This window comes from Mandrillus leucophaeus, unplaced genomic scaffold (assembly GCF_000951045.1).
Source record: "Mandrillus leucophaeus isolate KB7577 unplaced genomic scaffold, Mleu.le_1.0 Scaffold260, whole genome shotgun sequence".
NCBI classification, from domain to species: domain Eukaryota; kingdom Metazoa; phylum Chordata; class Mammalia; order Primates; family Cercopithecidae; genus Mandrillus; species Mandrillus leucophaeus.
Window position 1 is genome coordinate 2,066,694 of NW_012102699.1, and position 16,146 is coordinate 2,082,839.

The 16,146-nt window shown below is 40.2% G+C and overlaps 1 protein-coding gene across 1 annotated transcript in view; it reads left to right on the forward strand.

Moving 5' to 3' along the window:
- The window catches only part of PRUNE2 (prune homolog 2 (Drosophila)), a 253,604-nt gene that overhangs the window by 65,434 nt on the left and 172,024 nt on the right, over positions 1-16,146 (forward strand). The gene's annotated exons all lie outside the window — the stretch shown is intronic.

Consider the following 16,146-nt stretch of genomic DNA (forward strand, 5'->3'; position numbering starts at 1 on the left):
CAGCACCCACTGGGACTTTCTGGTGGCTGAAACTAACAGGAAGTCAGGGGCCAGAAGAGACTCCCTCACTCTCATTCTCCTTCCCAGCACCCACTGGGACTTTCTGGTGGCTGAAACTAACAGGAAGTCAGCGGCCAGAAGAGACTCAATGCTGTCCGTAAAGTTGCTGTGCTGTCGCAGAGAACGGGGTGGAGGAAGGTAAAGCCTGGCTCTGGAGGGCACATGGAAGACACTTTGCAGAGAGACATTCTGTTAGAAGGTTATGTTGAAGCACCAAGACAATAGCTCACTCTTCCCAAAGTGATATGGGACCGTGACACATTTTGAAAGAAGTAGATGAAATCCCAGTACACTGCTTTTAAACCTCTCACCCTCTTAGAGGAAATGAAAGGATTGGGATTTGGAAATAGAAAACAGAAGAAATTTTGAAACACAGGGGTTCCCTGTGAGGAAGGGGGTGGGGGCATCAATCCCTCAACCCAAGCCTGGGCAATAGCTTGGAAGGCCTGCCAAAGAGAGGCCTGGGTGCCCTGTGCAGTTTGGGGGACACAGTGGGCATGTGCCTCGCTTGTGGAAATCTAAAGTGAAAAAAATGTACTGAGTAGCTGGCTTCACAGTAGGGTGTAGAATAGGTGGCTGCCCTGAGCAGCCTGCACCCTGGAAAAATTGTCAGAGTAGTAGACAGGCTGATCTGGGCCATGTGTGAGAAAGGCCATGTGCATTTTTCTTAGATCTCATCCAAGAGGCCTGACTTAGAGTGAACACGATGCAGATCTCAGCGGAGAGAAGTGAGAGGCAGAGCCAGCTTCCCAAGGGCTGGGAAATGAGGAATAGAAATGCATTCCAGTTGTCTAGGGCCCCAGGGGAGACGGAAGATAGGAGCTCCAGCAGATCCACAGGTGACCCATGAGACAAAGTGTCAGTGTAAACACCTGTGAAGAACAGACAGTCTAATATTTACAGACTCCAGAAAGTAACAGCAAAGTGCTAAGTTTTCTACTCTTCTTACCTCATCTTGCTTCCTTGTGTACCAACCCAGGTGAGTCAGGAATCTACAGCTAGAAAGATAAATGAGGGATAGAAGGAAGAGGTGGAGAAAGAATGAAAGGGAGAGAGACCGCATCCCCTTCCACCAGCAGCCAGCCTAGCTGGGGCAGGGGAGAGACTGAACCCTCTCTGAGATTGCAGTTTTGACTATGACATGGGGTTGAACATTTTGATTATGAAATTGAGGCTCCATATTGTGAACTGAAATGCCTGGGGAGTTATGTTAACTAAGAGTATCTAGAAAAAAATCATGGGGATTGCTTGAGTTTTTACCTACGATCAGGGCGAGAATTAGCCCCAGGCCACGACCCTGCAATTGTGCCTTATAAGTACTGCTTGTTCTGCTTATCTGTGTATACCCTATAGAGAAAAATAGGCTACTGCTTCCTCCAAGATAAGGAAGGTGGTCTTTGTCCCTTTTTGCATTCTACACATTCTTCCATGCCAGGTATTTGCTTCTTTGTAAATGCTTCTGTTAGAAAGTTTAGTTGAAGCACCAAGACAATGTATCACCCTTCCCAAAGTGATGTGTGAGACCATAATATCACAACATTTTCAAAGAAGTAGATGAAATCTCATTATGCTGCTTTTACCTCTCTCACCATCTGAGAAGGAATTCCTCCTTGAAAACCTTCTTGATTTTGACTATCTGAGGCTGTCAGAAGTTAGATGGAGAGACATTAAGGGAAAGAGCGAACAGTGTGGTTTTGCTTATGTTCCTATCACCTACGGATATTGGGTATCTCTGGAGCTGAAACATTTTGGTTGTGTGAACCAAAATCAAGTGATTTAATGGAAAATCACTTGATAGGAAAGTGTGTCAATGTCAGCATGAATGTTAAAAACCAATGCGTCCAGGGCCAAGTTTTGTGGCATTATTTTAAGCACGTTATACGAAGGGGAAAAAACAACCTTTACTCTTTGAAAGAGCAAGAACACACTCTTAGAACTTTCCAATTATTAGTACTTTTTTTTTTGTAGACAAATTTAAAGTACATGAAGCTTTTTCTCTGGTATTTAATTGAGATTAATTTGTGAGTTCGAACTTTTGGTACTCATCCATTGTTTGATTTTAGTTTTGGATATGTGCAAACTTTCTCCCATTTTATATTCATGTATGTGTCAGGCACCAAGATGGTATAAGAATTTGTTTTTGTTGCTAAAGCAGCAAGTAAACATGTTAACATTTAATCTTCCAGTAATGGAATTGGAAACAAAAATCTCAGCAACTTACAATGCTGTTCAGAGATATTTTTCCGCTGCCTGTTGTGAGAAGTTAGGGTATGTAAAATAAATGATGTATGGAGCTGTAGGAATGCGACTTTTCCAGACTACCTTATGTCTAAGGAACATTAAACATAGGGTTCTCGTTTAGCAAATAAATAACCATTCATTTCAATGGCTGCATAGTCTGGACTTTCGTGCATATTTTTGCAAAGATAAGGAGAGGCCATTAGGGATTTAATATAAAATAAATCGCCAAGGGGTCTTCTTGTAGTCCTAGTCTTTCTGCCACATGGTGTGTTACTAATGTGCATAAATGGGCTTAAATGAATTTGTTATCTGTATTACATTTGCAGTATGTATATATTTATATATTATTTTTTAATTGTGTTTAAAAATAAAACATTAAATACATCATTTTGGAGAGTTGAGAACGTAAAATACGTAAATCAATCAGCTTCAATTAGTATTAAAAATGTCAGTATATTAGATTTGCCTGTGGGTGTATTTACCCCACAGAGTTTAATGTATTTTAGTTTTGTCCTCTACGAGGTAGCCATATGGTTAATTTGTCACCTTATAAGAATACATTGCTACAATCCAAGCTCCATTAATGACATAACGCTTGTGTGTCATTGAAAGAGTCCGTATCTTAGTTGTTTTATTGATGCCCTAGGTCAGATTCTGAACATTGTCTGTACGCAGCACTGATGACTTTGACTAACCAAGGAGCTTTGCTGCTTTACTTCCTTCTCAAGTTACTCTTACCACATTTACTGTTACAGAAAATGGCAGAAAATGCTCTGTATAGTATGAAATGATTTAATAATACTTATGACTATATCTGCAAGGTAGTTACCATCAGAATTTACCTTTAGACTTTTTTTTTAACAATAAGTGGAAATTAATAAATTATAACTTGGTAAGATTTAAGAGATAGGTATGTTCTTTTTTAGATTAGATTCCAGAACGATTCCAAATGGTTTTGGTAATATATTTGAAATATATTTGCTCATTTCAAAAAAAAGGCGCAGTAGAAATAGTTCTTATTAAAGAAATCATTTTTAAAAATTAGAGATGCCAATTAATTTTGTATTACTTTTCATTAATAATCTGCTAAGGGATGTTGAATTGTTGTACTCATGCCAAATTTTCTAGATCTATTTTGCATTCCAAACATAGACTACGGTATAAATGTATTCTTCTAATATTCTTTATTGCTAATCAATTTCACTTGAGGCTATCCTTTTCAAAGAGAGAAAAAACTTTTTAAATTGCATGCAGTGAATATTTTCTTTTCAAGCAGTCCTAATGAAGTACTGTCATGTGTAGAAACATCATTCAATTAAAGTATTTGTTAGATAACTACTAGACCTTGGTTAATAGCTTTTACTCATATTTAGTTCTGACACAAATGAAGTCATTGTTTTATAATCAAAAACAAGGAGAGGGCAGGTGGTGAGCATGTGTGTGTAACCTTTGCGTTTGACTGGTAAGGAAAACACTGCTTATTTAGACTTCTCTAAATTTGACCAATTTATCATTTGGGGGTTGCTATTCTCACTTTTATCACTGCTTTACTGAAGATGTTTATGGAGCGTGGGCTTTAACAGCAGGAGGTGTTTTTTGAAAAATGTTAAGTATAAAATATATCTTACAATGTATTCCGATGTTATTCAGCATTTGTTTCCACTCTACGACAGCATATGCACACAATTCAACATTTACATGTAATCTTACGTAGATGAAAATTGCCCTTGCTTCTCTATCCATCCAGGTGAACAGAGGCATGAGGCTTGCTGCAGAGGTGAATTCTCTATCCAGAGGAGTAGGGCGTAGTGTCTTCGTTTTCTAAAGGAAATGACAAAATCAAAAAATCCAAAAGTTATTTCACCTCACAGAGGTTAGCCATCCATTTGTCAAAACACAAAACAGCACTTTGGACTGACAATTAAAGGTGAACAACAAAAGTTGGGAAATTAATCTGGGTCTTTTAAATTTCAAATTGTTATTATTTTATTGCCCATAAATAACAATTTTAAAAACCTCATTTACATTTTGCTTTGCTGTTTCCAAATAAATTCTCCATCATGTCTCTAATAGAAAGCGAGAGGGCTGAGATTTTCATCCGGGGTCTTTGGTCTCTTGGCCGCTGCTGCTGCCCATTCCAGATGGGTATTTGCCACCTAGGGGACATTTTTAGAAAACAGGCATTTCAGCAGTGGGTCTCATAGCCTCTTTTCCTATCACCTATGGATAGGTGGTCTGAATCTCTTTTGTGGTCGCCAAACTCTTTCTAATAAAAAATATTTTGTTCCTGTCATATTTGAGTGTCAATAAACGATAAACCATACCAAACAAGTCAGTATTAACTGCGACACAATTGCTACTAAACAAAACAGAGTTTTATGGTATCTATAAAGATATCTACAGTGATCACACAGTTCTTTTGTTTGCCTTCTTGCTGGAGCAGAAATTTTATTGCCCTGACCACCCTGGCTTAATATACTCATGGAACAAAGTTCTTTCATGTTCTGATAACCACATGCTCTTTCTCTGGACCCAACATGATGTAACAGGGCACCTCTTATGTTTAACTTAGGACAAATGATCCTGCCTCTTTCCTCCACCATGCACACATTCTGAACCTCATATTCTTCCTTGTTCAGTATTAAATTAAGGCTCTGTCATAAGAATGTGCATGCTTAATGTGGCAAAAGTAAATTTTACATATTGATCAAGATTTGGCAACACACCTATGGATTGCTCACGGTACATTCATTGGAAAATCACTGATTTTTTTTTTTTTTTTTTTTGAGACAGAGTTTCACTCTTGTTGCTCAAGCTGGAGTGCAGTGGTGCCATCTCGGCTCACTGCAACCTCCACCTCCTGCATTCAGGCAGTTCTCCTGCCTCAGCCTCTGGAGTACCTGGGATTATAGGCATGTACCACCATGTCCGACTAATTTTTGTATTTTTAGTAGAGACGGGATTTCATCATGTTGACCAGGCTGGTCTTGAACTCCTGACCTCAGGTGATTCACCCACGTCGGCCTCCTGAAGTGCTGGGATTACAAGTGTAAGCCACCGCGTTTGGCTGAAAATCACTGATCTTAAATTTTGATTACATTGTCCCACATAAGAAGCCTGCCATGGTGACCTGGACTGGCTTAAGTGTAATTCTCCAAAAAGATCTTTTCCAAAGTTAGCAGTAGGCAGGGCTGTAACTTGGATCCCTTTTCCTCAAAGCCTCCTCTCCTGATCTTGGTCATTGGCATCTTACTATTTCTAGGATGCAGAAGAGTCACGGGAAGTCAAATCCAAAAAGAGATTCTGCACCAACTCACACCATTTAGTATAAGACCCTTGTCCTCCTAGATCTGCAGCCTGGTTGTGTGCTTAAGGACTCTCTACTGATAGAGAAGATGGGGAGGCTTGTGGTTTGCATGGCCCTTTAAGGTGCTCTGGTGTAGGCCTCTGAGAATATGCCACTGCTTAATTTTGAGTATTTTTTTCCCATTGCAATCACTTCAAAAATGGCTTTAGAAATACTTGATTGTTCATCTGTGTTCATAGCAGCGCTATTCACAGTAGCCAAGGAAGCAACTCAAGTGTCCATTAACAGATGAACGGTTAAACAAAATGTTGTATAAACATACCATGGGAGAGTATTGAGCCTTAAATAGGAAGGAAATTCTGACACGCGCTAGAACCTGGATGAACCTTGAGGACATGAGGCTAAGTGAAGTAACACAGACACAAAAAGGCAAATACTGTATGATTTCACTTACTGAGGTACCTAAGTTAGTCAAATTCGTAAAGACAGAAACTAGTATGGTAGTTGCCAGGTGCTGGGTGGAGAAAGAAACGGGGAGATGTTGTTTAATGGATATTGAGTTTCATTTTACAAGATGAAAACGTTCTAAACGCTGGCGGCCCAGCAATGTGAATATACTTAATATTTCTGAACTATATACCTACAAATGGTTAAGATGGTAAATTTTATGTTTTATGTTTTTTTTAATCTACAATTAAGAATAAGAAATTTTTAAAATAGAGTTGTTATATTGAAGCTCATGAAATTCAGTTCTATGTTGCTTTAATCATGGGAGAGGGGAGAAAAGGAATTTCCTTCTGAAAGTGCTTCTCATGCTACGTGTTTATCATATGAGTGAAATCTGTAAAAACAAACAGGGCAAGATTTGAACTAAAAAAGTGAACTCCAACAAAAAGCGCAGCTAAAGAGTGTCTGCTCTTAGGAAGGAGGAGGGTGGTTGCCAGGCAACACCCATTCCAACTCCCCGTCAGACCCTGCCTGTATGTTTATGAATATATCAGGACTTTTATTTAAAACACCGGATGGATACATCAGCTCTTTCCTCTCTCTACCATTCCAGAAACATAGCACCAGAACTATTGCTGCTTTTTAGCTCGCAATGGTTAGGCCCCTTGTGATCCTGTGTACTTGGTTGCGGGGGCAGGAAGGGGGGCAGGGTTCAAGGTCTATGAAAAAGACAAGTTAAAAAACCATTGACATTTGCAAAGAAAACCGCATTTCACCTATATAAACCATAAGGTAGAACTATTAAACAAAGGAAGAAGACAGTTTGGTGAATGTAACTTCTAAATTTTCAGACTTTTGGGAAACAATTTTTAAAATAATAACTATTTAGTTTTCTTTCTCTTGAATAACAATAAATAAGTATATAATTATATTCTCTGGTAAAATATGCACATGTTACCAAGAAAAGAAAACCAACCAAACAAAAAACAAAACAAAACAAAAACAGCTGAACTCACCCTTGACTATCACCTCAATTTCAAACCAGAAGTAATTGCCAGTTTGGTATATCCCTTTTCAGTTCTTTTTCTGTGCATTTTCATATATTTATACCTATGGAAATGTATTTTTTTCAATTATATAGAATGCAAAAGAGAAACTATAACTAATGAAATATATTCTTTCTGGCCTGATAATTCCTATTGCTATTTTTAAACTAAAAATAATACATATATAAAGTTAGAAAATTTTAACAGTACACAGTGATCAAAATGTAAAGTAAACCCTTTTTTCTCCCCAATTCCTCTCCCAATAGTAACACTGTTAAATGCTTGTGTGTGTGTGTATGTGTGAGTGTGTGATTTCATTTTGGAAACAATCTCAGTAAATGGGTGTATTGGTCAGGGTTCTTCAGAGAGACAGAACCAACAGCGTGTATATTAATTTTGAGCTGAAAGCTGGCAGGATCAAGACCCAGGAAGAACCAATGTTTCAGTTTGCGTCCTAAGGCCAGAAAGGACTGACGTTCTGCAGGAGGGGCTCCCTCTTCCTCAGTCTTCTTGTTCTGCTTGGGTCTTCAGTTGATTGGATAGGACCCACCCACATTGGGGAGAGTGGTCGGTTTGGTCTTCTGATTCCAATGTTAATCTCATCCAAAAACACCATCAGAGACATACCTAGAATGTAATGTTTGGCCAAATGTCCGGACATCACATGTGGCAGTCAACTTGACACATACAAAATTAACTATCACAATTAGGAAATGCATAAATGCCAGCCGTAAGGAGGCATTCTTTCAGTCTACCCATTTTGTAGTAAAACAGGTTGTGCGAGTAGCATAAAGTGCATGCCAGACACTTGTGACACCAATCAGGGGAAGAAGTGGTGGGGGGCGGAGGCCATGCCAAAATGAGGATCTTGATGATTCAAGTTCTTTTACAGAATCCTCTCAGATTTCTGCTTTCTCACCATGCATGTTTCTTTGCCTGTCCTTACTGATGCATAAGTGTCTCAGGAGGAGAAGCATGTGTGCTTCTCCTGTGCACAGGGGTAATGATCATAGCGAGGCTTTATTTTATCAGCGCTTGTCATTTAATGATATTGTCATTGAACCAGTCGGTTGCATGGCCCCTTCTACAGTTCCTCTTCTTGCTTATTTAAAAAATTCCTTTGGAGCTAGCAAGATTTGGATCTCAGGTTGCTATTAGAAGAGTGCTGTGCATTCTGAATCAATTCACCTGGCAACATTTTATGAGTGATCATATATCTTTTGTAAAGAGAAGCATTTTGTTTGCCCAAATTATACACAAACTTGATTTAAATGTTAAAGTCTGGGTTAAACTTTGAAATGAGGCACCTGTGAAGTGAGTGATTGGAACAGTCAGTCAGTTCCTTTGATTTATTAGATTCTGCAGTTGTTTTGCGGTAGTCTTATAATTCCAATATCTATCTGTTTGAGTCTTGTTCTCTCAGAAATTTTCTCAATATGAAAAGTCAATGTCCAGGCAGAAATAAGTACTTCAATATTAAATGATTTCTGGCCATTTGTTTAAAAAGTTATGTGCGATTTTTACGTGCACCTGGGGCTTTGAATTAATGGGATATACTAACCACCAGGTATAGAAGGTGGACTACATGATTTATTAAAAGTACCATATTCGGATCCTGTCAATAAAATTCTGCATTTTTACAGTGAACAAAATATTTGCATTTATCTCCCCTTCCTTCCTCTGCCCCTTTCTGTGCCCCTCCTTTCCCCTTTTAGACTCATGTACAAGAAACCATAAGGCAGAGATAACATGGTCACATCACTTTGGGAAGAACGTGCTCCTGCAGGGGCTTTAGTAACTCAAAATCAGGTTGAATCACAAACCAAGACAAGTTGAATTGTGAACTGTCTCTGGGCTGGGGCTGTTTCAAGATCCAATGGGGTCTGCTAAGATGGGATTCACACAATGACATTGGAGGAATCAGAAATAAGACCCCCTCAAAGGCAGGGGTCTGGGTCTAGTGCCTGACTCCTCTCAATGTTTGTCTGGATCTCCACAGTTTGGTGACCATAGTTATGGTGCTTTGACAGTGTGATGTCTTTGAAGCCCAGTGTTACTGATAGTAGCATTATCTAGAAGACGGCAGATCTGCTCTTTGGACACATGTGTGCCTGAGATACTGATAGAGTATGATACTGAGAGACCTAGCTAGAGTAATAGTTCATTCTTATTCATTCTGGAGATTGGCCAGAGCTTCCTCTCAGCATCTGACAGCTGGAACGCAGTCACCCTGGCCAGCGTCGTTCAATTAGGTCCCCATTCCCAGGTAAGGCCTATCTGTTGTCTCAGCTCTGACCATACTTAGAGCAGTGGGAGTCCAGTAACTTCTCCTGCCTTCCTTCGTGGCAGGCAGAAGAGCATTGGAGGGTAGGTCTAGATCAACAGACTGATAATTCGAGTAATAATAATCATAATAATTGGTAGTACATATCAAATTCTGAGTATGTTATTGACACTTTGCTTAAAACTTAATGTGATTTGTCCTGTTTAATTCTTAGGGCCACTCCATGAGGTAGTTACTTGGTATTTGCATTACCGTTATACATATATAGCAGATGACTGAGGCCTGGAGAAGGTATGCAACTTTGCTTGAGGTCGGACAGCTACTAAGTGGTGGAGAAACTAAGCTTTCTTTCCAGGCATTCCCCTTCCAGGTGCTGCATTCTTTTTTTTTTTTTTTTTTTTTTTTTTTGTGAGACAGAGTCTCGCTGTGTCGCTAGGCTGGAGTGCAGTGGTGCGATCTGGGCTCACTGCAACCTCATCCACCTCCCAGATTCAAGCGATTCTCTTGCCTCAGCCTCCCGAGTAGCTGAGACTACAGGTGCCCACCACCATGCCTGGCTAATTTTTGTATTTTTAATAGAGGCAGGGTTTCACTATGTTGGCCAGGATGACCTCAATCTCTTGACCTCATGATTCACCTGCCTCAGCCTCCCAAAGTGCTGGGATTACAGGCATGAGCCACCGTGTTCGGAGGCCACGGTCTCTGCCACGACCTTATTGCCTCTAGATACCGCCTGAGGCTGAGCCCCAGGGCCTGAGTCTGAAATCCTGTTTCCGCCATTTGCCATATCAGCATATTTATTTGTTTTCTCTGAAGCACCGTATCTCGTTGGTGAAAAAGATACTTAAAAACCTGGTTCATAGGATTGTTTTTAAGATTTAGTGTAGGTAAAATTCTCAGTAGTTCTTGATACATATTAAGTGCTCAATAAACAGTAACTAAGCTTATTAAAGCAGGCCGTATTAAAACAATAAAACAAACTTGCTTGACTTCAGACAAAGCAAAGCATTGTTAAGGAACAAAGGATATCTGTGGTTGCCCAAGCCCTTACCAGGTGAGTTCATAATGTCTTTATAGCCCATCCCTTTTTGAAAAGCAGGCCAGAAGAAATATCAGACTTTCTGAAATGCTATAGACCATGTTGTATGGAACAAAGAACCATGAAATGGGAATTAAAAGGCTGGGATTCTAGACCTAGATTTGTAATGAACTAGCTGGGTGAACATAGGATAATTGTGTAACCTCTCTGAACCTTGTTTTTTTTTTTTCTTTTTTCTTTTTTCAAGAACAATAATGGGCAGGGTGTAGGAACAGGGCTGAAAATTAGATGTGCTGTGTAGACCTCTTGAATAAAAACTTCTATGATTCTAAGTCTAAGCCGGTTCAAACTGGTGATATGTAGTTGAGCAAATGATGCCCAGAGTTCCTGCTCCCTTCACAGTTATTTCTGGTCTGAATGGAACTTGGTGGAAGGTAAGAGAGTCACCCTTCTGAGCCAGCTCCAGGGTCTCTCAGTACAGTATCTGTTGCCATAAGTGACTCTAATGAGATGGCCCCTAGATAGCCATAATGGACCTTAGCTTAGCTTCATTCATTAACTTCATTCACTAACGTCGATTTCATTCTTGTTGTTAATTATTGAGGCGAATGTTTGTCAATCCTCCACCCCTTTATAGAACACATTTACAACTTTTGCTTATAAACCTCCTCATGGGTTAATAACGATCATGTTATTGTTCATTATTATTTATTGTTCATTGTTTGCTATGTGCAGAATTATTTACATTATTTACTTAACTCTTTGTATACATATCTCTTAGTGTTTCAAACGGTGTCCCTTTATTCTACTAATTTGCCACTTCCTCCAGTGTAAGAAGCCATAGTCAGGAAGCTCCTTCTGCACTCTGCTTTGCCTGTATATTATAATTGCAAAAGGTGTACCAAACCCCACATGGCATAACAAACTTGGATTTGGATTCCTTATACTGGCACTTTAACTTTGGGCACATTCTTTAGCCCTAAGCATCGGTTTTGTTGCCAGTAAAATGGACTAGTAAGCCCCCAGTTTCAGGGACACCAAGGACATTAGAGAAAATGTAATTAAAATGAAGTACCTTGCTAACATATCATGAGTACTGTACTAGTATTTGCTAGATAGCTAGCGTAATATTGCCTGAATCTAGAGAAACAGAAATGTTTACATTAAAATACCAAAATAAAAATAAAGTTGAGAAAATATTTGCTATTATTGGCAAATATTAATATCTTTATGAAGAATCTTTACAAATTAATAAGAGCATAGCTAAATCTTTCATTTAAAAAAGAACAAAAGACTTAAATAGCTAGTAAATCTATGAAAAAATATTTATCTTTAAGTAATGGACAAAATGTACATTAAAACCATAATATGTTAGTTTTGCTGATAGAGTTATTTATTTTTTGACTAATGCAGATGAGAATGTTGCATCCTGATGATCCGGCCTATGTCTTTCTGCCTAACCATGTCACCTGGGGGGCATGTGGAGAAGCATCCTGCAGCCCTCCCATTCCTCTCGTTCTGTCCTCTGTGAGACTTTAGTCCTGACCTGCCTCAGTACCTTTATTAGTCCATTCTCACGCTGCTAATAAAGACATACCCAAGACTGGGAATTTATAAAGGAATGAAGTTTAATGGACTCACAGTTCCACATGGCTGGGAAGGCCTCACAATCATGGCAGAAGGCGAAGGAGCAAAGTCACGTCTTACATGGTGACAGGCAAAAGGGCATGTGCAGGGAACTCCCCTTTATAAAATCATCAGAGACTTATTTACTATCATGAGAACAGCACGGGAAAGAGCCACCCCCATGATTCAATTATCTCCCACCAGGCCCCTCCCACCACACATGGGAATTATAGCAGCTATAATTCAAAATGAGATTCGGATGGGGATACAGCCAAACCATCTCAGTGACCCACTTATACACTGCTCCTACCCTGGCCTCGCATAGGGCACAGGAGACACTGATGTTGTCTACTTTCTCAGACCCTCTTTGGGAAAGTGGGTGCAGTCAGTGCTGCCCCTGCAGGCTCAAATCTGTCTGAGGTGTTCCCTTCCCTCCCTCCTTCTCCCCAGCCCCTGCCCTTTCCCAGGTCCTGCCAGCATCTCTCCCAAGGCCTCACTAACCTCTCAGCTTTCTTCCTTTCCTTTCGGATTCTTTCCCCCTCCCTTAGTCAGGTGCTTCTGAATCTAGTCTGGGGATAGAATAGTCTGGCTCTTTATCTATTCTTCCAAATCCATTATATTCCTTGAGTCCTTTCTCTGCTATGCAATTGTGTCACCTCAGCCATGAGCAGTAGATGCCCTGTGGTCTAGCTTTGATGAGATAAAACTCAGGAAGTCAGTATTATTGGTACAGTCTTATTAACTATAGTCACCATTCTGTGCATTAGGTCCACAGAACTTACTCATCTCATAGCTGAAAGTTTGTGCCCTTTGACCAACATCTCCCCACTCACTGCAACCCCTCAACCTCTGGCAGTCACTGTTCTGCTCTCTGCTGTTCTGAGTTTGACTATTTTAGATTTCACATATAAGTGAGATCACGCAGTATTTATCTAAAAGAATCATGTTTTAAACTTGAATTCCAAATAGTAGTAAAATGTGCTGTTCCTGACTTCAAAAAGTTTGGTCATTAACTATCTTCCATTGTCTTTGGAAGCCTCATTGGATTTCTAATCATGTTGTTTCTTGAGTGCTTATTGAATATGATGACACTCCAAATAAACTGAATGGAATTAATTCAAGAATAAAACATCATTTCTCGTTGTGTATCTCAATCTGATATTTGCCAGATGGGAAACCCAGCATCATTCTCACAGCAGGTCTCATTTATGGCAAACACACATCCACATCCAGTGAATATGAGAAAGCACAACCTTTCTCCTTCTTATTTTTATAAGATCTATTGTGGACTTTTTTTTTTGCTTTGCTTTTCCTGCACTGATCCTAATTTAATTAAATGCAGCTTTCTTGGGAGTCAGGGTGGGAAGTGGGTTGCTGCTGGTGGGTACAAAACGAATCACAACTACATCAAATAGTACCTAGAGAGAGGGAGAGTAGCAGTTTTATCGTAGCCTCCTTCTTAGATTGGAGAATACAGATGTCAGAGGTGAGTGATAATATGTTCTGATGTTTTACTGGCATGAAAATTCCCCATTAACTAGTTAACTAAAGGTCATCGTGGGTAGAAGTGCTGTAGTTTTCTATAATTGATACATCACTAAATAATCTATCGATTAATTCATTATTGCAACAAACTGGGCCCTGTGCTAGGCATGGGAATTGTTGGGACACTAAGACATGGCCTTGTTCCTCAAGTTGCTCTCAGAAGGTAGCCTAGCTTTTAGAAAACCGCCTTCTAGTAAACCCGCATACTTACTTGGAGTATGAACAAAGTCAGCCTGGAGGGTTAAGAGGAAGCTTCATGGAGAAAAAGAGGGTTCAAACCCTTGGAACAAGGACTCCTTATCAGTTCCTGCATTTTATTGGCCCATCCGGAAATTCATGTTGCAACTTCCCAAGGCTTAACTAACTTAGATGTGGCCCCACCCCTACTATCTTTGCTTTTTGACCCTTGTTCATGATAAAGAGGGGTTGCACATTTATCTGAGGATCTTGTTGCATCATCCTTAGAACCAGGACCATGAGCTCCTCTAAGAAGAATCCCCTGCCCAGCCCCTCCATACCTGATGCATCATTAGGGACCACCAAGATGTTAATGAAGATTCGTACACAATCATTCCTGGTTGTCAATCACCCAGGACTTTCAGGATGTGAGAGGAGAGAGGAGAGGCCCAGGCAGGAGAATGTTAATCAATAGTGAAGCAGAAAACTCTCCTCGCTGACCGTAGCCCGGTCTCCCAGCCGTGAGCGTGTGGGGAAACTTTGTGGGGATGCTTGGTGGTATCTAATTGAAGAGTTCCTACCTTGCTCCTTGGTCGACTCCTAATGGAGGGCCTTCTAGGGAAGCTGCATGTGCCAGTACTCGTTTCTGTTTTGAATATTGCTGCTGATCCACCGAGTGCTATTTGCAAAGGAGAGGCCTCCACATTGGAGCCCCCTAGAGTAACAGCTTTTATTTAGAAAGAAGGTATGATTCCCAGATGCAGTGAGAAGACCACTGGATGAGAGATTTAAAGTCTGGGAGTCGAGTCCTGGCTCCACGGTCTACTAGTGCCATAAACTTCAGCAAGTCAAAACCTCTTCAAGCCCCATTTCTTCTTTTATAAAATGGGAATAATAGTGATTGCTATGGTTACATCAAGAGTCATGATGTTTGAAAGGTCGGTGGATATGAAGCCCATCGTAACAGGTAAAATACTACCAAAGCAGGAGGAATTATCTGGAAGGTGAAGTTTCTTGATTTTTATATTGGCTCAAGATGGCAATATAAATACTTGAAGGGGCTTGTCTTGAAGCTGTGCATGCAAAGTACTTTTCACAAAAATGTAAAAATAATTATTGTCCATCTGAAAATATGGAGGTAGAGGCTGAAGAAAATTATGAGGAAATACCTTAAGCTCCTACTAGGCCCTCCCTTGAGACTTCCCTAGGAGAGAAGGATCCTTGAGAGTTTGTATGATACTTGCTCTTCCTAACAAGGTACAGCCAGGATAAAGCTACCTTAACTCCATCTTGAAGCTTATATACACACCCTTTCCTGAGATTCACATTAATAAAACAGAGACACAGATTGGGACCTGACTCATTTAATTCCATGAACCAGACCTGTTTTGAGTGCCAACCATGTGTCAAGAATTAATTAGTTTCTCTCTACTTGCAAATATGAGTCTCTTTCTCTTCTTCTTATAGGATTTGTGATCTCTAATCACCAGATGTGGCCCCACTCAGGTTGTCTTCATTGTCACATTGGAATAGTGATGATAATGAACAAATTTCAAATGTTTAAGTTGTGTCAAGCACTGCTTTAAGTACTCTTTGTGCATTTCTTCAATACATGCCACACACTGTCACAACCATTGTTGTCAACACCCCCATTTCACAGATGAGCAGGATTGAGCTTTTCCCCAAGGGCGCATGGCTAGTGAATAGAGACACCTTTCAATCCAGGAACTCTGGCTCCACATGCAAGCCTGGGACCAGTGTGCTACGCTGCACCTTAAGAAGTTTACAAAGAGGAAAGGAGTGGTTTGTGAGTTTAATGTCCAGTGTATATAATAACTGTCAACTGAATTCACAATGATTTACTTGTGGTAACTCTAGCCATGGTAAGAGATGTTTCTTTTGACTAGAATATATCTGTTTGATGAGTTAACATCTGATGGTTGCTTGATGGTGTTTTGACTCTCATGTTTTCAGTGAAACTAGGGAAATTATTACCTAGGAAATGCCACGCCTTTTGGAGACACAAATTTTTCGAAGAAATGGGTCCTGTGAGTTGTAAGTCTCTTGACAAATATTAGAAAACCAGGTGAGGACACAAAGAACTTTAGTTGCTGGTGATGGCTTCAGAAGTCAGGGACTCTTGAGCAGAATCTTGAAGGATGGAGAAGCTAGGTGGAAGAAAGGGGAAAAGGCATCCTAGACAGGGGATGTTCTGAGGCCATGTGTGGGAAGGAATGCTTGGTGACTGTGGAGATGTGGGAAGCTGTGGCAGCACAGACAGGGCCAGAAGCTGCGGTCATAGGAGAGGAAGTCAGGAGGAGCTGGGCTCTAAGGCCTTCGACACTGTGCGACTAGACGGGGCTTTCTCCTGTGG